The sequence below is a fragment of the Camelus ferus genome, chromosome 6 (assembly GCF_009834535.1).
Source record: "Camelus ferus isolate YT-003-E chromosome 6, BCGSAC_Cfer_1.0, whole genome shotgun sequence".
NCBI classification, from domain to species: Eukaryota; Metazoa; Chordata; class Mammalia; order Artiodactyla; family Camelidae; genus Camelus; species Camelus ferus.
Window position 1 is genome coordinate 69,692,642 of NC_045701.1, and position 23,642 is coordinate 69,716,283.

A 23,642-nucleotide genomic window follows, 5' to 3' on the forward strand; every position below is an offset into this window, starting at 1 on the left:
TTTTTATGCAGTCCAATTTATCAGTTGTTTCTTTTGTTGCTTGTATTTTGATGTCATACCATAGAAACCATTGCCTAATCCAAGGTCCTGAAGATTTATGCCTATGTTTTCTTCTTAGAGTTTTATAGTTTAGCTCTTATAGTTAGGTATTTGATACATTTTAAATTAATTTTTGTATATGGTGTGAAGTAGGGATCCATATTCATTCTTTTGTATATAGATAGCCAGTTGTTTCAGTACCATTTGTGGAAAAGGCTTTTCCCATTGAACTGTCAGCATATTTGTCAAAAATCAATTGATCATAATGGGGGTGGGTATAGCTCAGTCATATAGCACATGCTTAGTGTGCATGAGGTCCTGGGTTCAGTCCCCAGTACCTCCATTAAAAAGAATCAATTGATCATAAACATGAGGGTTTATTTCTGGACTCTTGGTTCTATTCCACTGACCTGTATTTCTATGCTCTTACCTCACTGTCTTGATGACTGTAGCTTTGTAGTAAGTTTTGAGATTGGGATGTATGAGTTTTTCAACTTTGTTCTTTTTAAAGTGTTTTTGGTTATTCTGGTTCCTATGAATTTCCATAGGAATTTTAACTTGTCAATTGTTGCATAGAAGTCACCTGGGATTTTAGTAGGGATTGCATTAAATCTGTAGATCAGTTTGGGGAATATTGCCATTTAAATAAAATTAAAATGATTCATGAATGTGGTTTGTCTTTCTGTTTATTCAGATCTTCTTTAATTTCTTTGAACAATGTTTTGTAGTTCTCAAAGTATAAGTTTTACACTTCATTTGTCAAAATTTATTCCTAAGTATTTTTATTTTATGATGCTATTGTAAATGGAATTACTTTCTTAATTTCATTTTCAGTTTGCTCATTGGTACTATAGAGAAGTACAATTAATTTTTATATATTGATCTTACATCTTGCAACTTTACTGAACTCATTTATTAGTTCTAATTGTGTTTTAGTAGATTACTTAAGAATTTCTATATATAGAGCCATTTCATCTGCAAATAGTTTTACTTCTTCATTTCCAATCTGGATGCCTTTCCTTCCTTCCTTCCTTTCTCACTTCCTTCCTTCGTTTCTTTCTTCCTCCCTTCCTCCCTCTTTCTCTCCTTTCCTTTCTTTCTCCTAATTGCCTTAGCTAGAAACTCCAGTACAGTGTTGAATAGAAGTGGCAAGGGTGGACATTCTTGTCTTCCTCCTGATCTTAGAGAGAAAACATTAAGTACAATGTTAGGGTTTTTGTAGATGCCCTTTGTCAGATTGAGGATGTTATCTTTTATTCTTAGTTTGTTGAGTGTTTTTATCATGAAGAAGTTGAATTTGATGCCTTTGTTCTTGATTACACTTCACCATATACCATATAATAAAAATCTCAATTTGATTTCTATTTATATACTTAAAACTGGTTTGAAATTACCTTTGCACTATATAAAAAATGATTAACTAGAAAGTTATTAGTAAATAAGATCAGACTGAGAATATTATTGTCTAAAAAAGCTTTAAGAAATTTAGCTTATTTTGATATGAGTAGTTGCTTCTGAAATGGAGTAGAACCACTGTGGACACTCCTAGGTACAAATCCTTTCTGTGTCCCCTGTTTCTTATTTGTAGGAAATATGCTTCATTCAGCCTCCTTGACCTTCCCTGAGTTCCAAAGGGCAGATTGCTTATCAGGGAAGGGAGGGAATGCAGAAACAGTGGAGGAGCAGTCAAGAAACAATAATGCAGCCTATGACAGGGTCTCGGTTCCTCCTTAAGGAATATCCAAAAGAGAATACCTTTGAGTTCTTCTGCAGAAACTAAGTCCCTCAACCAGGTGGAGGATGGTAACTTCACGCTGAGCACAAGATTCCTGTAACACCACCCTGTTACCTCACCACCAATGAATTAGAAGAAAGCCATAAACACCCTGCAGCCCTCACCCCAAATTTTGCCTATAAAAACTCCCTGAAAATCAGGGAGTTTGAGGTTTTTGAGCATGAGCCACCCATTCTCCTTGCTTGGCCCTGGAATACACCCTTCTCTGCTTCAAACTCCAATGTTCGGGTGGGGAGGGTTAGCTCAAGTAGTAGAGTGTGTGCTTAGAGTGCATGAGATCCTGGGTTCAATCCCCAGTACCTCTTCTAAAATTAAACCTAATTACCTCTCCTACCCCCACCAAAATAAAATACTACTAATAATTAAGTAATAAACATACAACCTCCAGTGTTTGGTTTGTTTGGCCTCACTGCATATCAGGCATGTGAACTTGGGTTTGGTAACACTTCTGCTGATTTATAGTCTTTCTAATCCTGTATGTTCATGTAGCTATTTTAGTAGAACTGTTATTTGGCTAAATTTAATCACTAGTTTTTTAAAAGGAACATTTTGTTATAAAAAGATTGAGATGTCCCCGTTTAGACCTGATGTTTCATCCTGGTAGTCTACATTGATAAAGTTGTCTGCACAAGAACCTATTTGGTATAACTGTCTTTGGCGGTGGTACCAAAGGAAAACTTCTGCTTCCAAGCTAGCCTGTGGTAAAGAGGACTTTTTCACCCTCTAGGTATGTGATTTTTGAAAAAGTGGCCATTTGTATTTAGAAATGGTTTTTCATCTAGATAAAATTCTGAAGAACAGTTAGTTCTGTTAATTTCTTCTTTTAGTCTAGGAAGGAGGGCAGGGAGAGAATAACTGGAACTCTTACACCCTGGATAGTCTTCATTGTGGCCTGACATCAGACTTCTTTGACTGGCTTACTTTGTAAGACCTGTACCTCTGTCTATAATAGTTAAAAGTTAAATTAACTGTACCTGATCAGTCAAGGAGAAAAATGATTTTTCACCAGCCTTTAACCTCTAGGTGGCAGCATGAGTCTTACTGTATTTCTGGCTTCTTTTCTACCCAAATCTCTTGAACTGGGTTTCTGATATAGTTACAAATTCCTGTGACTTTACCATACTACTTACCTAACTTTGTTGATGCCTTACTTGATCTTTAGCTTTTTGCTTTATCTTTTCATCTCTCCATCTTTTTTAAAAAATTTCTTTCTTAACCGATATATATTGTTGATGCTCAGAGTCCTTCAGTTTCTCTAGTGTCAGAAATAACATTTTGCTTTTGATAAAGGAGATTGCTACAAAACCCCAAAAGTGTGGTGGTTTGAATTCAGTAGCTTCCATACTTGGATGTAAGACCATGTGAATGGGTTCAGCTCTCTAATCTCATTTTATCTTTTTTTTTTTTTCAAGGTATTGTCTGTTTATCTTGTTCTATCTTTTGACTCTCCTGGTTATCAAGTGATAACAGACAATGCCTTATTAAATTAAAGTAGGAATGTTAGCTAGAATTGATGAAATAAACTTAGATTTTCAAGAAGAATTTCATTGTTTTAGCATGAAGCTTTCAATATTTAGCCGTTTTGACTAATAAGATAATAGCAAAAGAACAAGTGTTCAATTCAGCAATTGTTTTGAGTGCCTACTTCCTACAAGGCTCTGTAGGGGATGTGAAGATGAATAAGATATAACCACTGCCCCTGTGCAGATTAAAATCTAGTAGGAAAGGGAGATTCGACAATTAAATAAGTCATTCTTTTAAATTTTTTCTTGGGTTTTTTTTTTGTGGGGGAGTAATTAGGTGTGTTTGTTTATTTAAATGGAAACATTGGGGATTGAATCCAGGACCTCATGCATGCTAGGCATGCACTCTACCACTGAGCTGTACCCTCCCTCCAAATAAGTGAGTCTTGATAGAAGGCTGAGGAGATAAGTTCCATAAAGAGTACAAAGAACTTTGGGAGTAGGGGAGAAGAGGCAATTACATTAGATTGTTACAGGAATGGCAGATAAGTTTCATTTTGTATGTCAACGTGGATTGATTAGTAAAGATTGCCTTGGGCCGTTGAATTGAGGATTTTGAGACAGAGTCTGGATTCAAATAGTGTTGTCTGTTGTGGACCAGGGAAAGGGGTGTGGTAGTGTTTGCTATTTCTGGATTATTGAAAATAGACCTTAAAGAACACATAGGTTTTTGATGGGTGGAAATGGGAAAGGACCATATTCCAGATGAAGTGAACATTTGGAACAAGCAGAGTTTGAAAGTACAGCTATGCTCAAGGAACAGTGTGAGTGATCTAATCTGGTCCTTAAGGAACCCAGGTTATATTAAGGGACTAGGAGAGAGAAGCTGGACTGAGTAGGGCCTTTAACTCTAGAAGATGAGGAATTAGACTCATAGGTAATGGGGAACATGTGAAATGTTCTTTAAAAAGTATTCTAATGACTATAACATTGTCTATACGTTCATTTTAGAGGGTTTATAGATATACTTTATTTACTAAAAGAGATTTTACCACATTGTAAAGATAAAAAAGAAAGTAAAAATGACCATAGTCTTACCACTAAGAGATAACCACTGTTTACATTTGATGTGTTTCCTGGCCCTCCCTTTTCCCTTTATGTAGGGATATATCTGTGTACATTTCTGCATGTGCCCATACGTATACACAGACATGCTTTTTAACATAACTGAGGCTATAGTATATGTATGTAGTTTTAGCTTGTGCTTTTTTTTTCATTAATTCTATTTTATTTTTCTATGTCATTAAAAATTCTACCACTGAACATTTCTGAGTAGGAAAGTCACATACCTTTAAGAGATATTCATGCATAGGATGGGTTAGAATAGTAGAGACAGGAGGCTGGAAGCTAGCAAGGAGTGTGAGTCCAACAAGAAGGACTGAGGACTTGAGTGAATAGTGTCAGTGAAAATGGAAAGAAGCATACTGACAATAGATGTTTCAGGTGTATCATTTTCAGGATAGGGTGGGCCCATCTCTCTGGATGGGCCGTAGTGGGTAAATTGTAATTAGTTTACCTAATTACCTGTTTTGAGCCTGCTTCATGACAGGGAATTCAAAAAGAGGAGAGAGACTTGGTAAAACTAAAAAATCACCTAACTCACATGTCCCTTAGTAGGCAGGCATGTTAATTATTTTAGAAATAAGTAAAATTCATTTGCATAGATTGGTGTTATTAATAGAATTAAAGTCTAGTTCAGTCATATCACCTAGGTAATAAGTAATGTTTTAGATAGTTGTTTTCTCAGGAAAATGAATGTGTGAAACAGGATATCCATAACTTCAGAAGTGGGTTTTTTGCTGTAGTGACCTATAGTGAAAAAGAATATGAAAATGAATATATGTATGTATATGTATGACTGAACTTTTATGCTGTACATCAGAACTTAACACAACATTATAAACTGACTATATGTCAATAAAAATAAAATAAAATAAATGAAAAAAATTTTTTGGGGTCCCTATAAGCTTTGGCAGATCATTAAACCTCTTAGCTGAATAAATTACTTTTGTTTAGTTTTCTTGCATAGGAGTGCTTTTTCATTCAGTTAGCGATGTATTACTATTCAGGAAATTGTTATAGCCTTTGTATATGGTAGACATCCAAATCTTCATTAACTGCAAAAAATTTCAAAAGTTTAAATTTGAAAAACAGTAATTGGCACAAAATATTTGATGATGATACATCTATTAATTAATAGCAATATTTGGATTATATGTGCACCAGAGTTAAGTCTTCCTTTGAAGGCTTAACTACATTACAGGACTATATTTTACATAAAGTTGGAGATTTGTGGGATCTCTAATTAAGAGAGAAATATACTGCCAAACTATCTTCCAGAAAGGCACTTCCTACCCAAACATCCTTGTTAACACCAAGTATTGTAATTTTTTAAAGTCATTCTCAACTTTATAGGCAAAATGTTAATATCTTGTTTTAATGTTCATTTCTTCACTTATAAAAATGAACTTCTTCATGTTTCTTGATCATCTCTGTTAACAAGAACTGGAAATTCAAGAAAATATAAATTTAAATTATTTTAACTCAAAAAATAAAGCCAGCAACCTTGATTCAAAAGCACCATACAGTGTTGTAATCTGCATTTCTCAAGTACCAAATGAAACTCTTTGTTTTGTTTTATGCATTACCATATCATCTCACCATAGTCATTAGCATGGCATCCTATTTAAGTGGTAATACAGTATAAAATCTAGAAATCCCACTTTAAAGGGATCAAGAATATTCCTCATAATTAGAAATTGTCAATTTAGCCTTAAGTATTTTGTTTTTAAAAATGTATTACGATAATGGGGAAAAAACATGCCATTATTTCTCATTTTTCCCTTGGTTAACAAATTAGGATACACAAAGCCTCAAATTACCTTTAAGGCTTATAAGCATTCATATCTTTCATCCATTAGTTAAGTTATTTCATAAACCCAACATTGCCTCTCAAATGGTTTTACACACAAAGAGGATTTTACCATAAAATGCTTGCGGTGTTTCATTCTCTTTTGATTTTTGGGTTGGGAGGGGAAGAATAGAGGTAAGCAGGCAGAGCATAAATTAATTTATTTGGGGTTGGTTTCAAAGTAGCATCCTGCATAATTCTACAAAGTGTGTGATAGGTAAGAAGATGTACATAGTGAAAGAATTTAAAGTTTGGCATTGAATAACTAAGTGAAATATAATATATATAGTGGAAGACAATGTATCCATTAAAATCATGCTAAAGCAGTAAAGAGCATTTAATGACAGGAAAATACTCATTATATGTAAGGATAATTGCAAGTGAAAATGGAAGTGAAAAATTGCAGAACACAAAGTCATCAGGTTTTTTTCCTTTTCCTTTTTTGTTTTGTTTTGAGAGCATGGGCATAGACAAATGACTGGAAGGAAATACACCAGTATGTTTTAATGGCTGTCTTGAGTGATTTCTTTTTTTAATTTTCTGAAGTTGCCAAATAGTCAACAATGGACACATTGTATTCTGTTGCATAGGGAAAAAACTATCTAAAAAAAAGAAGAAAAATTATATACCATTCTAGACACAAAATTATAATTACTTGAAAGTCTAATTTCCTGCACAGTTAAAATTATGAACTCTTTTGTGGATTATTTCTAAATAAAAATGACTAGACCCATTAATAATAACTGATCATTTTAAGCAAGTGATGAAGAACAAAGGGAAAGTTAATGATATTTCATTTCCTGAAGTAGAAATTTGGAAACAGAAGGGAGTGGTAAGCTGTTGGGTCAGGGGCAAGAGATGATTTAGTTGGCAAAAGAGGCATCTTTTCATAAGCAAACATTGGCCAAGATTTTGTCCAGCTTTCTGTTTTCAGCCTTTCTTCCCTGTAGCTAGAGAACTGGACGCTAATGTTAACTACTCAGGAGGAGCAAAGATCCATTTATAGAATGTATGTTAGTCTTAAATGGAACTGCAGCTGTTTGGTTAAGAAGTAAAATGGACCCGGTAATTTTTTGCCTCTTTGGCTTGGAATATAGTTTTGTTATGACAAAGAGGAGAAGAAAACTGCATAATTTCAGTAGGTGTGTACAGGAGTTGAGTTTCTTTCCAGGCTTTCAGTATAAGAATAACTCTTTCCATTCTTGGGGAAGTAGTCTGACATTTTCTGATTTTTTTGGTTTGTTTATCTATTCATTTAATTTTCGATACTCTAGAGACTTCAACAAAATGAAACATTTTTTTTTTGTTGTTTTAAAAGTAATGTCAGTTCCTTTTCTCCACTGGTTCACATTGGAAATATGATCTGGGAAGGTAGAGATACTGCATGGGAGTTTATAGGTGATGACAACATAGTTTGCTGTAGGAAATCTGGAAAAATAATGACTTTTGGTAGGTACAAGAAAAGTATCTCTAACTATTAAGTCTAAACTAAAAGCTTGATAAAAGCTACCAATGTTTAGTTTACCTGAAAAATATTTGAGAAATGTAATAGAAGAAAAGAATATTTTTAAAGGAAGAACTGTTACATTTGATTGGCTTTATTATAGGAGGATACATTTTAAATTGGTTAGATAATAGTGAAGGAGTCCTTTGAGAGGATAGTTGAATTTGACAGGTTGAAGTTTTAGATAGAGACTACAAAGGGAAAAGAACTAAAATGAGACAGATTCAGGATATAAAAATATTCCACTGTTCCATCATGCTTTGTTCTTTAATAAATTATTTTAAATGGAAGTATAATGTACATAGAAAAAAGTACACAAATTATAATGTACAGGTCAGTGAATTTTCATACAATCAACACTCCCATATAACCACAACCCAGAACAGATCAAGAAATAGAACCTTTCCGAGATATAAAGCCTCCTTCATGCTTCTCTCAGTCACTACCTGCCCTTCCCCTAAAGGCAAGCACTACTGTGACCCATAATATCATAAAAGAATTTTGCTTGTTTTTGAACTTTACATAAATGGAATCACAAACTGTTTGCTCATCTGTGTCTGGCTTCTTTTTCTCAACATTTTGTTTACGATGTTCATCCATGTCATTGTCCATAGCCGTCATTTGCTTATTTTCATTGCTGTGTAGTATATCATTATAAGAATATGACATGGTTAATTTTTCAATCTGCTAACAATGGACTTTTGAATTGTTTCCAGTTTTTGGCTATTATGAATAAATACTATGAGCATTCTTGCTGTATGTCTTTTTTTGGTACATGCATTTTTGTTGTATACATAAATATGAGTAGAATTGCTAGGTTGTGGGTATATATATATTTAACTTTGGTAGATAGTTTCAGTTTTCCAAAATGGTTATACCATTTTACAAGCCCATGAGCAATTTCAGTTGTTCCAAGCTGTTACCAACAGGTATATTCTCAGTCTTTTTATATCTAGCTATGATAATACAATGGTAGAATGGTATCTCAATGCAGTTTTAATTTACATTTCCCTAATGATTGATAAGATTGAGCACCTTTTCATATGTTTACTGAACATTTGAATAACACCTTTTGTGAAGTGCTTTTTTATATCTCTTGCCCATCTTTAAAAGCTGGGTTGTTGATTTAAAAATTGATTTGCAAGTATTCTTTATATATTCCTGATATGCTTCCTTTGTCCTTTACATAAATTGCAAATATCTTATCCCACTCTGTGGCTTGCCTTTTCACTTTTTTAAATAAACCAAAGTTTGTTTTTTTCCTTAAATTTTTATTTTGTCAAGTGTCAAATCTCTTTAAAAAGTTTCAAGAATGGTACAGTAAATAGTACTCATATGCCCTTAACCTGTTCACCAGTTGTTAACATTTGTCACATTTGCTTTATCTCTGTTTGTATAATTTTTAATTTTATTGTTTTATTCTTGAGCTATTTGAGAACTAGCTGCAGACACCATGACACCTCATAAAGACTTTAGCATTATTTCTCCTTTTTTTTTTTTTAGCATAATTTCTTAAGTACGGGACATTATCCTACACATCTGCAATATGGTTAACACACTCAAGAAATTTAACGTAATACAATTATCTGATGAGCAATCCATATTCAGATTTCCCTAATTTAAATATTAAGTTTTACATTTTAGTGTAGTTCAGATTGGCAGTATTTTCCTTTTTTGTTAATGCCATCTCTGTAATTTTAATTTGGGTTGTGATAATGTCAAAGCTGTAGTAAGTCAGAAATAAATGGTAAATTACTAGTGTGACTTAGGCTGGCTGAATTCTTTTCTTCCTTCACTTCTCCATGGTAGTATCAGAATATCATCGATGGTTACATACAGAGAAAAAATTCAAATGGAGAAAGTGAAGGTTGTTTTCCTTAACTCACTCTTTTCCTGGTTTGATATATAAGTTCTCTGACAACCTTGTTGAGTGATATATTTTTATATGTGTTACCACTTGTCATTTGAAAATTCATGGGAAACCACTTTTCTTGAAAACCCTGTTTATTTGTTGACTAACTTTGGCACTACATGAGAAAAGAACCTGCATTAATGAACTAACAGCCCAGTTGATGCATGTAATTATTTTAGAATTGAAAAAGAAAGAATAGGAAAATTTTAGTCTCACATTAGTAATTGAAACTTGCATCACTTAATTACAAAAATAGAAGACAGATCTTTTTGTATGTATTTGGAAACCATTATGGCTAGTGGTGTAAGAAATACAGAGTGAATTGGTAATATAAAATCAAAACAGCAGATCTAAGCAATGGAGATTTGTTAGACTAGAGAAAAATTATTTGGATGGGATGGGCAAACCACAGGGAAAATTACACCAAGCCATTGATTTCAGTTGGATTATTAATAACTTAGGTAAGTGCTGTGCTTGTAAGACCGAACAGCTTGACTCAGATTGGGAAATCCACCCTGTGCAGTGGATTATTTTTAGAAACAGTTGGGCCTGCTAGATAGTTTTCTTTGGAGGAATACTTTTAAACATTAAAAAAAAAGCAACTTCGTGGGGATTGGAGCTACATACATCTTGTGAAAATAAATCTGTGTCCAATTCCCCAGTCAACTAGAAAGAAAAGCCAGCATGAAGAAGAAAATTGCCAAGGGGAAAGAGCTTGTTGGGGCATCTTTGTTGTGAAGGTTTAGGGAATCCCTTTAGCACTGTGCATGATCTTTAGTGGCTTGCTGTCCAGTATAGTTTTTCTTTTTCAGTTCATAGACCCTTTGTAGAAATGTGTACATTGTAACCAGTGTGAAACATGGGAGCAATGACTTTAAGTCCCTATTGCATAGATCCAAAACATGTCCACTGGAAGATTAGTATGGTTGTTGGTGTCACTGTAGACCTTTCGGGAGATTTGTTTCTAAGAAGAGACTCTTAAGAGACCAGAACCAAGAAATTATATCTTATCTATAACTGATAGGTTGAAAAGCTTAAGTTTGTTTGGTTTAAAGAAAGCTTTGAGAAATATACCATCTTAAAGTAGTGATCAACTTGTAGGAATTACATTTTCAAAATATAGCCTAAGAAATACTTCTGTTTGCAGAAACTAAGGCTAGTGAGAGAAGTGATGACCTGAATATAACATAAGGGAAAGAACAGTTACCTAAAGAAAAGTGAGTAGGATCCAGATGATAAATAGCTATTAGGAAAGGACAATACAGTGATTAAGAGCCTGGGTTCTGCTACTGTATAGCACAGGGAACAATATTTAATTTCTTGTAATAACATATAGCGGAAAAGAATCTGAAAAGAAAATGTGTAGATGTATGTATGTATATAACTGAATTGCTTTGCTGTATACCTGAAACTAACATTGTACATCGACTACACTTCAATAAAAAATAAGAATTATTTATTAAAATACAGTATAAAAAAAGTGTCTGTTTTAACATCATTTGGATTATTCTGCATATGCAATATTATATCCTGATTTTTCTACTTAATGTTGTGTCTTATATATAAATGGAAGTAAGTGGTGTTTATGAGGTATAATTATACATTAACAGTGAAGCTAAACATTTATAACATTTATTATGTGCTTATTGATTATTTTTAAATTTGTGTTTATTTTTGCATCCTTTATAAAATAAGGAGAGTATCACTTTGCCTGTATTATTTGTTGCAGATAATTTTTTCTAGTTTGATTGTTTGTCTTTTAACCTTTTATGATGTTGTTGATGAGCAGAAGTTTATAATTTTGACTTAGCATTCTGTCATTCTTTTCTTAAAAAAAAAGAGAGCCTGGGTTCTGGAGTCATAGAGCTTTATTATGAATCTCACTCTACCACTTAGGCAAATTACTTTATTTTCTAAGTCCTAGTTTCTTCATTTGTTTCACATTTTTCTTCATGGAGATGAAAACCTTAGAACAGTAGTTCTCAAACTTTTTAAGTCAGGACTTCTTTACATTCTTAAAAATTAATGGTGACCCCAAAGAGCTCTTGTTTATGTGGGTTATATCAATGTGTGCTTTTTAGAAGTTAAAACTGAGAAAAATTCTAAATATTTATTAATTAACTTAAAGATAGGAATAAACCCATTGCATATTAACAGTTAACATATTTTTGTGAAGAATAACTGTTTTACAAACGAAGAAAATTGAGAAGAGTGGCATTTTTTACATTCAAATTTCTTTAATGTCTGGATTGATAAAAAGTTAGATTTTCACATCAACTTCTTTGAGTATATTACAATATCTTTTACTAAGTAGTCTCTAGAAAACTTTACTGTTCAGTTGTAAGAGAATGAGTGGAAAAGGCGTCTTAGTATCATATGTACAGTTTTGAAGTTATGGACTCTGTAAGGGGCTTACCAATCCCTAGGATCCCCTTGAGTTTCCTGACCACATTCACTTTGAGATCTGTTACCATAGAACTTATTTTGATGATCTGATACAATATTATTTATAAAACCTTAGCATAGTGTTAGCACTTAACAAGTGCTCAAAAACCATTAGCATTCTTATCATCATGGGCAGCATATGAGAAATTTTAAGCATAGCAGGCATGTAATCATATTTACTTTCTTAAAAGGCTCACTTTGCCAACATGGTAGAAGATGGATTGGTAATAAAAGGAATAAAGAAAGGTGATGACAGGAGGACAAGTTAGGGTTCTTCTAAATTCTCAGTGGACATGAAGAATAAGGGATGGGTTCTGGAAATCTGAGTGGTAGAATGGAAAGGCTTCATGATTGATTGGATGCATTGGAGTAGGGAGTTCTGGCTAGTAATGAGAAATCTGGGTAGTAAGAATTAAGTTTTTGGCTTGGGCAAATATATTAAGAAGAGAACCTATGAGAAGAAAGATTGAGGAGTTCAGTTGTAAGTGCAGTGTAGGCTATCTAAGTGGATATACCCAGGAGAATATTGAATGGATGGATCTATTGCATAGGAAGCAGAGTTTTGGACATCATCAGTTTATAGGTTGTAGTTAAAGCTACAAGTGGGAAGGAGATCAGCCTGGAAGGATGTGTAACATTAAAACAGAACTCTAGTATGGTAGACAGCCTTTAAGATGGTCCCCTATGACCCCTGCTACTGGTATTTATGCCCTTGTGTGATCATCTCCTCTTGAATGTGGGCTCGATCAGTGACAGCAAAAGCAGTGGAATGCTACTTCTGAGATTAAGTTACGAAAAGACCGTGACTTCTGTTTTGTTCCCCCTCATGCCACTTTCGGAGAAGAAAGCTGCCATGTTGTGAGTATGCAGAGAAAAACTGGCTTGAAAATTATAGGATCCTGGTCATCGGAAACAGACCTGTTCTTGTATATACTACCTTGACAAGTTACCTCTCTCTTGAGTCTCATTTTCCTTGTCTGTAAAATGAAGGTAATAATAATACTTATCTTATTGGATTGTTGAAAGGTTTAAATTGGATGATGATTATAAAATGCCTAGGATGAATCTTCATGACCTTGGATTTAGCCATGGATTCCTACATATGATGCCAAAAACACAAGCAACAAAATAAAGAAATAGGTAAATTGGACTTCATTAAAGTTAAAAACTTTTGTGCATCAAAGGACATTGTCAAGACAGTGGAAAGACAACCACTGAATTGAGATATAATTGACAATCCTTTAACTGAGATATAATTGACATATAACATTATATTAGTTTCAGGCCTACAACATAATAGTCACAACAGTAAGTTTGTTATCACACATTGTTACAAATGTTTGTTTTCCTTGTGATGAGAACTTAAGATCAACTCTCTTAGCAGCTTTCAAATATACAATCCAGTATTGGGAAAAATTGTATGCAAATCATCTATCTGGTAAGGGTCTAGTATCCAGAATACATAGAGAACTCTTGTAAATTAACAACAAAATGGCAAACAACCCAATTTAAAAATAGGCAAAGGGCTTGAGTGGACATTTCTCCAAAGAAGGTATACAGATGGCCGATAAGCACATAAAAAGATGCTAAATGTCATTAGTCACTAAGGAAATATAAATCAAAACCACAATGGGATGCCACTTCACACCCACTAAGATGGCAATAATGATAATAATAATGGAAAATAACAAGTATTTTTAAGGATGTGGTGAAACTGAAACTCATAGATAGCTGATGGGAATGTAAACGGTGTGAAGGCAGTTTGGCAGTTCCTCAAAAGTTTAAACAGAATTACCTCACAACCCAATAATTCCACTACTAGGTATGCACCCCCCAAAACTGAAGGCAGATACTCAACAGATACTTACGCACAAACGTTCGTTTCAGTACTATTCATGATAGTCAAAAAGATGGAAACAACTCAAATGTCCATTAACAGATGAATGGATTAAAAAATATGGTACATACACACAATGGAATATTATTCAGTCATAAAAATGAAGTACTGACACATGCTAACATGCAGGCAAATCTCAAAAGCATTGTACTAAATAAAAGAAGACAGACAAAAAAGATCACTTATTGTATTATTCCATTTATATCAACATCCTGGGTAGATAAATCCATAGAGACAGAAAGCAGGTTGATGGTTGTTGGGGACGAGAGAGGGGCAAATGGGGAGTGACTGCTTAATGGGTATAGGATTTTGTGGGGGTGGGTGATGAAAATGTTTTGTAACTTGATATAGGTGGTGATTCACTTTTAAATATTCTTTTAATCCAGGATAGCAACCAAAAATTTCAACATGATTTAGGAGTTAAGTTTTTTATTCTTAAGTACTCTGGTTTCTTGTTTGCCTAACCAGGCCATCCTGCAACAAATAACCAACCCAAATCTCACCCCTCATCATCCAGTGTGCTTTGCTAAATACCACAGTGGTACTGTGCTTGGGTTTCAGCAATCTTGAGTATATTCTGAGTGTCAGTTTAGGATTCTTAAATGCAGGACTGCTTCTAATTGAGATTTAAAGGATAACCAAAAATAAAATTTGTTTGTATTTACAAAGTGACTTTTTTTTAAAACAGTAAATAGTTTCCTGCCCTTGAAAATCTCAGTTTGGGGTTTCGTACTCTTTTCAAAATGGCATCTAGTGTGAGGAAAAACAGCTTCTAAAATGTAGAAGCTCTCCTGGGTTTTCTTTAGAACAAAAATGGTCTTATAGCATTGTAGAGATGATTAGAAGTGATGTGTGTGAAGTACTGAGCATAGGTCTAGGTAAAGCAAGTAAAATTGTGCAAATGATGCAACTATATACATGGTTTGTATTGCTTATCTAACTGAAAAGAATAGGGAAAGTCATAGAATCTTTTTTGTAATATATATTTTAAAAATTAAATGTGAGCTTTTTTTTTTTTTTTGCTAATACAGAACAATATATATTCATTGTAGAAAATAAAAAGAAAGCAAAAACTACCCCAAATCATAGCATCCCCAAATAGTAATCACTTTTAACATTTTGGTAAACGCTTCTCCTAATTCTTCAAACATTTCTTTCTAAGAGATACACACACACACACACACACACACACACACACACACACGCATATATATTTTACATACATGGCATCATGCTATTTCTGTTCTATGACCTGCTTTGTTGACTCAATGAACTGTGAATATCTTATAGTACCCATGAAAACACAGGAAAATCACCAGTTTTATGACTATGCAGAATACCATTGTATGATTATTTATAATGTATTTCATTAATTTTCTCTTAATGGACATTTAAGTTGTTTCCAGTGTTTTACTAAAGTAAATCATGCTGTGATAAGCATCTTTACTCTAGATCAAAGTGAATGGCACATTTAAAATTTTTTATACACTTTGCCAAAGTGACTTCCAGAAAGACTTGTGCAAATTATATTTCTAACAGCAGTAAATAAAGTACTTATATACCTGCATCTTACAGCCAACTCTAGATACTGTGAAATTTTTTTAGTATTTACCCATTTTATAGGTCAAAAATTATGTTTCAGTGTTTTTTGTAAGTATTTCTTTGATTGCTGATAAATTTATGATTACTGGCCACTTGTTTTTCCTCCTTTTATGAATTTCCCATTATAGTCCTTATCTACTTTTCCATTGGTTCGGCTTCCAGTATTTAAAGGTGAAGAAACTTGAGGTCCAAAATAATGAAGTGACTTAGACCTCAGTCACCCAGTAATTTAGTGACAGAATTGGTTAATCATATAGATCATCATGTAGAGCTGGAAGGGAATCTTAGAGATCATCGAGTCCCAACCCTCTAATGTTACAGATGCAGAAACAGAGGCCTAAAGATATTAGGTGACTTGCCTAAGGACAGCCACACAGCTCATTAGTGACAGAACCAGGAATGTGAGTCATGTCTGATGAAGAGGGAAAGGCAAGTAACATTTTTGAGCCTACTATGTTTCTTACGTATCTTTTCTCATTCTCACTACTCTTCTGCTGTTAGTCCCCTTTGAACAGATGAGGTAACTGAGGTTTGAAGAACTTCAGTGATTTGCCCAGTGAAACACCTAGTTATTTGCAAAACTGGGATTAGAATCCACGTCCTCTGATTCTTAATCCAGGGGTATCATTGCCTCTTAGAATAGTAACAGTAGGTATGTTTCCTGGCTTCATTCAAATACTCAGTTGATAAAATATGATTTGCCTCTTAGGAGCTTATAAATAAAACTCTGCCTCTATTTAATAGTTCTTATTTGATACTGGACACCAATCTGACAATGAGGTAAAAGAACTTTTCATTATAAGCAAAAGCTGATCAGAAACCATGTCTTACGGTTATTGAGTGAATAGACTTGAGATTCATGAGCTAGATATGACCTAAAATTTGTACAGTAGTAATGTCTGAGTTGAAACTTAGTATTATCTTAGAACTATTTTTATTCCATAGAGAATAACAACTTAATATATAAATTGAAAATGACATTTGGGTTCTCTGAAGTGTAAAATGGATCTCAGATCATCAAGGGGTCAAATAGGAACAAAATCGAAATCATGTCAATTGCATCCTCCACATCTCTAAAAAAGAGCCTATTATCCTTCATTTTTTGACAGGGCTCACATTTTCAAAATCATGTTAGCACTAATTTAGTTGAGGCTCCATCCTATATAGATGCACAAAGATTACTATTGACTTGTTTATAACTTTATTGACACTCTTGGTTCATTCATTTGTGTGGAAGTTAGTTGGTAAAATTTGTGTTCTTCATTTCTGCTTTGCAGACAGATCTTATAAGTGTTTGGGTTGATGTTTTTTAAACCTGCCAGTTTTATGTAAATAAGTTGAGGAAAGTGGAAGTGTGCACATGTGACAGCATCTTTTTTTTCCTTCACAGAGAATTTTCTAGGCTTATTGAATAGAGGGGCCAAAAATTAACTCACATTATTCTAGTCTTCAGTAGTATGGATCTGTTAAACTTTATTATTTAAAAAACAGACATTCTTATCTGGTATTTTTCTGATTTACTTTATTAGAACAAAATTACATGCTAATTAATACATCTAGATTCTGGTAAAGTTTGGGGTTTGGTTTTGTTTTACTTTTTTCTTTTTTGTTTTTCCCTCCTCTCCTACAGCCTTTGTCACTAGAAGAAGGTAAAAGATAAAGAGTTGGGCAGTTGAGGGAAGTGGTATAGCTCAAGCCATACCACTTTAAAGCTCATGCAGAGGTGGTTACATAAGACTATAGAGCATTCATTCAGCCCACTATCAACAAACAAGCAACACGAGAAGTAATTCTTATTCTAGTATCAAATATAATAGTCCTTTAAAATCTCCTTTGGAATGTTGAAAAGAGATCAAATGAAACTTTCTGAGTGGTTATTTATAGGGGCAGAAGAAACCTCCAGTTTCATTCATCCATTGTAGCTCCACTTTCTCATTTTAATGCTCAGTCCACAGTGGTGATGGTAAAAGATGTCCTGCACCTACAGAGATGGCAGTGGGAGAGGGGCCATCACCTTTCCATTTATTGCTTGTTGCAGTTTGGCCTGTTTACAGACCGAATTGCGGTGTGGGTGCTTCTAGTGGAGAGTGAAGGAAATCAAGGTAGCAGCAAGAAATCAGCATTTACACATGACCAATGAATTGGCTAATTTTTAACATGCAGTTAGTTAAGAAATGATTACAGCCGGAGGAGTCATGACCTCAACTTTTCATCAGCTCCATTGGATTGTGCCTCAGTTTGGAAATGAAGGAGGTATGCAGGAAGTTTTAATTGTACCTGTGTGATTTATCCCTAGTCAGCTCTTTAATTTCTTCTGGCTGTCTGAGGTTTCCGACATGCTGTAAATTTCCCCAACTTTTTCATTATCTGCAATTTCTTTATGACTCGTGAATCGGAGTGGAGAGAGAGTGTGGATTTACAGCGGAGATAAACATGTCCATAAAGTCTGTATCTGTGTCAGTAATTGTACTGCTGTCAGTGACTGTCCTGTTTTACAGGCCTCTCTTGGGAAAGGAACCAGCCTCACTACCAGCAGCACTGAAGTGCTTGCTTTGATTTGCATTAACTTGCTGGGAGATTGGGTAGGAATGATGGGATAGGAATTGATACTGGACCTTGGCCTCTCGTTTGTTTGTTTGTTTGTTGTTTGTTTAAGGTCAAGTGGCTTCGTGTTGGAAATAGAATATGGACAATGTTCATTTCCTAAGTAACCATGCAACATATATTGATTTGGTGGGTGTGAAAAATCCTTTCTAACTTCACATTATACAATGCATTTACGATGATTTTCCTTTTCTATTGCTATTGATAATTAAACTTGGATCTTTTTTCATCTTTCCGTTTTCATTTTCTTAGAATTAAAACACAGGATTTTTCTTTTAGAACATTAATTTCTCTTCAAGAATGGAGGCCAGCCAGAGTTTTGATGATGACTACATCTGCCATGTCTTAATTCTTGTCTCTTTCCTGATGGCTTGAAGTGGTGTGCCCTCAACCGTTTGCCATGAGAAAGGAAGTCTTAAAATGGAGAGAACTTCTTCATATTCCTGTCTTTAAAGATGCTTCAGGAATTCTCTAGTGCTTGCTTTTTTTTTTAATAGCAGTTGTGAAAGAAATGAAGTTAAGAGAAGCCCTTTTAAAATAGATGGAGAAGCAAACACATACTTTTCTTCTAGTACATTTGATATTTGAGCAGATCCTTCAAAAATCAGAACTGTCTTTGCATTTCCTGAACCTTCTGCAAGGTAGTTTAAAAGAGTAGTAGGTGGCAGTACAGTTTAACAAAGAGAGGATAAGATGCATGATAAATCTCAACCTTTAGTCAGGCCATGAGTCCAAATAATATAGACAGTTATCTAGATAACTTTTAACACCTTTTAACTTCTCTTCCTTCTTCGGCTTGCATTCCTTTTGCCATCTTTCTACCAGTAGATGGGAGAGGAAAGATTAAAGGAGATGATATTGTTTGGCTTTTTTTCCAGAAGCTATGGTGAAAAGTATGGTTAGAGAAAATTATGGCTAAAATGAAATTTGAAATTATCTGTGGTTTTAATTCTTTCTCTCTTCTATTGCCATGGTAGGAGAAATTGCCATGATTACTCAACAGGGGATAAACTACTTTCTTTGGGTGAGAGTAATAAACTACTCAGACCCCTTTATTTGTCAATGAACTTGCCCTTTTTTAGAAAAGGGACACTTTTTCACTCATTTTTTTTCTTTGCCATCATGCAAAGCAGTGTTCTTCAGGGAGTAAGCTTATGAAGTTACTTTGTTACCTAATTCTAGCTTGGGAAAACTTATAGTATGTGCCTTACTAGGTCTGATTTAACAAATATATACAATGACCTAAAACAACCAAACAGACAAAACTTCAAATTATCTTCTTAACTTGGTGCCATAAAATCCTATTTTGTTTTATGAACTTATACAATTATTTTCTTTAGTGAATGCCATATTGGAAGTGCTTGTCATCCATTTTGATGCAGACCTTTATTTTTTTCTTTTGTCATTTATCCATTTTATACAATATAATTATAAGTGCTTATAAGTTTAGACTAAGATAAGGAGTTTCATCTGTATGCCTGCTCAGTTAGTCAAAGGAAGAGTGAGATGTCTACCTAGTTCTGACTATAGAAATGAGCTTTCTGGTTGCTCACGTTGAAATGCTTGTTCTTACTAAGACTGTCTCCTCCCCAAAAATAGTTTTACAGGTGGGGAAATTATAGTGTTCTAGCTTTGCAGGGGAAGCATTTTTCTCCTGGTTGAAGAGAAAATAGTTTATGGTTGTCTGCTTCTGTTTCTGCTGCTGTCAGCTGTCAAATTCAGTAAAAACAGGGGTTTAATTAGCCAACAGTCTCACAGTGTTGGAAGATAATAGCATTAATAAAGAAAAGAGCAACACAATAAAAGATTATTTGAATACCAATTTGTCTACCTGCTATTCTCTGAAATGGCTCCCTGGCAGGATTGGTGACTTTGTATTAAAGGTTTAATAAACGTAGGCACTGGAGAATGATTCAGTAACATGTCTCCCAATGGAAAAAGCACAGGCTTTTTCTTCTGCCTTCTCCTTAATCAGGCTGAGAATGGAATCCAGGAGTAGCCAGGCTTGAAACTTAAGGGAGGGCTGGAGTATTGATCTGTTAACTATTTGTAGGAAGGATAATTCTTGGGTGAAAATCCTATAGTGGTTTATATTTTTTAGGATCCCTGACTCCCTTGGAGTTGTAAATTTAAAATAACTTATTTCAAATTATCAAGTAAATGAATATCAATGCCACGAATACATCAGGGAAGAAGACCTCTCCACCAACTTAAGGTGAAATCCCATGGTCCATTTTCCTCCAGAAGTTCATTATGAAAAAATTTTAAACATCCAAGGAGCTCCCCAGATAGGTAGGTAGATAGGTATGAAATATTTATATTTATTTATTAATTATATAAATTTATTTATTTATTTTCTCCTTGAACTATTTTGAAGTAAGTTTCTGACATCAGGCACTTTACCCCTAAATACTTTAGGACAGTTCTTCTTCCTAAGAATAAGGATAGCTTCCTATATAATAATACTATTGTTACATGAAAAATCAACTATAATTGCAAAATACCTAATATCCTTCCATATTCAAAATTTCTTAGTTGTCCCTAAAAATCTTGTATAGCTTTCTTTACTTTTTTTTTTAACCAAAATTCAAAGTTCAGGCAGTGTAAATGCCGATACATTCTTGATAGAACATTTATTACTAAATTCTGCACACCAACTCTTTTAATAAATATTTACCAGTGTTTTCATATGGTGAACATATATTTACTGAGATGACTATCATTTTCCTGTAGAGTTTCAAGTTTTCCCTCTACACCAAGCCTGCTTTATCCAGCTTCGTTCGTCTATTTGTAGTATTCGCTCCTTCTCCTAGCAGAATTAGCTATAGAATTGATCTTTTCTCCAATAACTACTCCACTCGGTAAACAGAGTAATATTTTTGAAACACAAATTGATGTGTGACCTTATTCCCTTCTTAAAACCCATCAATGTCTTCCCATAGCTCTTAGGATAAAATAAAAAAACCTTTCACTTGGCCTTACAGCTCTGCATGATCTGGCCTTTCTCACACCATGTTCATATCACATCATGCTTCCCTTTCTGAGCATTGGCTCTACAAACTCCTAAAAAGAAATAAGTGAGGTAAGAATTCAAGGCATACTTTGTGGAAGAGGTGAAGCTTAAGTAGAAGTTAATGAGTAATATTTGCATATGGGAGGAAAGAAGACACTTCAGACTGGGAAGCAATTTGGGGGTATGAATTGGTTAGAGTACTGGAAAATGTGGTTCGAAAAATGAGGAGGAACCAAATTGTAGAAAGCCTGAAGGACCAGGCTGAGGGATCATTTTCAAAAGTCTGGTAGCCACTCCCAAAGAAAATTGAAGAGTGTGGTGATGGATCCAAGAGACTAGCTAGGAAGCTGTAGCTATCCAAGAATGCAGTAACTGCTTGTACTAGACAGGACGCTATGAATGCAAAGGAGGGGACAATTGAGAGATATTTGCAGGAGGAAATAGATATGAAATTTTAATAGACTGAAGAGACACAAGAGTCAAAATGATTTCAAGACTTTAAGCCCCTGTGATTAGGAGGATTCAGATTAGGATGGAAGTGGGGGTATACATTATAAAACTTCAGTTTTGTTTGCTAAAGTATTGTTAAGGCATTATTGAAATGGATAACTTAAACAAATATCAGGGTTATAGGCTAAAAGATTGTGGATATCGGGTCTGTTAGTTAGGATGAAGTTCAAGTACATATATTAAGAAATCCAAAATAGTTGTGGCTTACACAAAGTAGAATTTTTTCCCCCACACCGAAAGGAAGGCTGCAGGTAGACAGGCCCAGGCTGGAAGGGCAACTCCACATAAAGAACTGAGGCTTCTGTCTTTCCATTCCACTTTCTTAGTGCCTGGTTTCCATCCTAAAGGATACCTCCTGGTCTAAGATGACTGCTAGAGATCTAGCCATTAGGCCTGCCTTGTAGGCCAGAAGAAGGTGGTAAGGGAGAAGTACAAAAGCAGTGCCCACAACTGACTTCTTTTCCTTTGAGCAGTCTCCCTGGGAATCCCACAGAATTTAGTCATCTGGACTGACTGACCTAGTTGCAAAGAAGGTAATCTTTTATCCTGAGCTATAATTTTGCTGGGTAAGAACTGAGGTTCTGTTAATGAGGAAAGGGGAGAATAGGTATTGGGATAAGCAACCAGCATCCTCTGCCACAGGAAACAAGGGACCTATGCAAGAGCAATGATTGGTCAGTAGAAGTAGATAGAAGAATGTAAGGTGATGGTTATGTTGAGAAAGCTCAGAATTAGTGATTTTTGAGGCATGTGTATGGATGTTAATCTGTGAATTTGGACTTCATTCTTATAATTTATTGATTATCTTGTGTGAATTATAAACAAAGGGTAGGGACTGATTCTGTTTTCTTCCTGCACTCTATGTTTGGTATTTCAAAAATGGGTGAACACATGCCCAACAAGTCCTTTTAAGACACTTTGCAGGGTGAGGGGGTATAGCTCAGTTGTAGAGTGCATGCTCCTTGGTTCAATCCCCAATACCTCCATTAACAAAAAAAGAGAGAGAGAGAGAGAGAGACCTTGTAGACTTTGAAGTGGTCAGCTTTTAATATTGACCATTTCTAACAGACAGCTTATTAATATTTATATCTACTCAGCAGATTCTGAGTAGATATTTCTAATTATAAAGAGAAATACTTTGTTCTCTGATTTCTGTATATTTACCAAAATTCTAAGATACCAAAAAAAAAAAAAAAGATTGTTTAAGTAAAATTTTCTTTTGTGCAATTACCCTGGGCTAGGGAATCCAAGGGCTAATTTTTATTTTCACTATGTCTCATAGCCTTGATTCTAAATAGGCTGTCAAGATTGTTGAATGAATGACTGAATTATTTCTAGAGCCCCAAATTACATAGGTTCTTGTGATATTTAGAAGTTAAAGGCAGTCTTTACTGTTTGACATAATAAAATTTGTTTCATAGCCATTGAAAAACTAAAATATCCTATATTAATGTATAATATATAATTAATATAATAAGCTATTTTTATAATGGCTTTATTGCTAATTTTTAAAAATCTAGCTCCTAAGAATACTTTTCAGCAAAATATGATTCATTTGGAAGCATTTTTTGAAAACTTAGCCCAAAATGTCAGATAAAGCTATCAGATTTATGCTGCTTAAAATCAGCATTTTACTCTTCATATTTAGAGAGTTCTTACTTTCCCTGTAGCACTTTGCTGCAGAATGTGCATGATTTTGCCCTACTTCTGGTGTCTGGGTTCTCATCCTCTCAACAGCATCAGTATTAAGCCAGCCTTCTTTACCTCCTCGATCCATATTAAACCTATCTTGGAAAGAGTCTGTTTATTGGATAATATAGCTACACTGGGGCTCTATGACAATATCTTTTGCTGCCTCATTAACTCTGGAGCATTAGAACAAGATAA

General features: G+C 34.4%; 1 protein-coding gene across 5 annotated transcripts in view; it reads left to right on the forward strand.

The window, feature by feature from the left end:
- The window catches only part of LIN52 (lin-52 DREAM MuvB core complex component), a 91,961-nt gene that overhangs the window by 18,082 nt on the left and 50,237 nt on the right, over positions 1 to 23,642 (forward strand). The window lies entirely within an intron of this gene.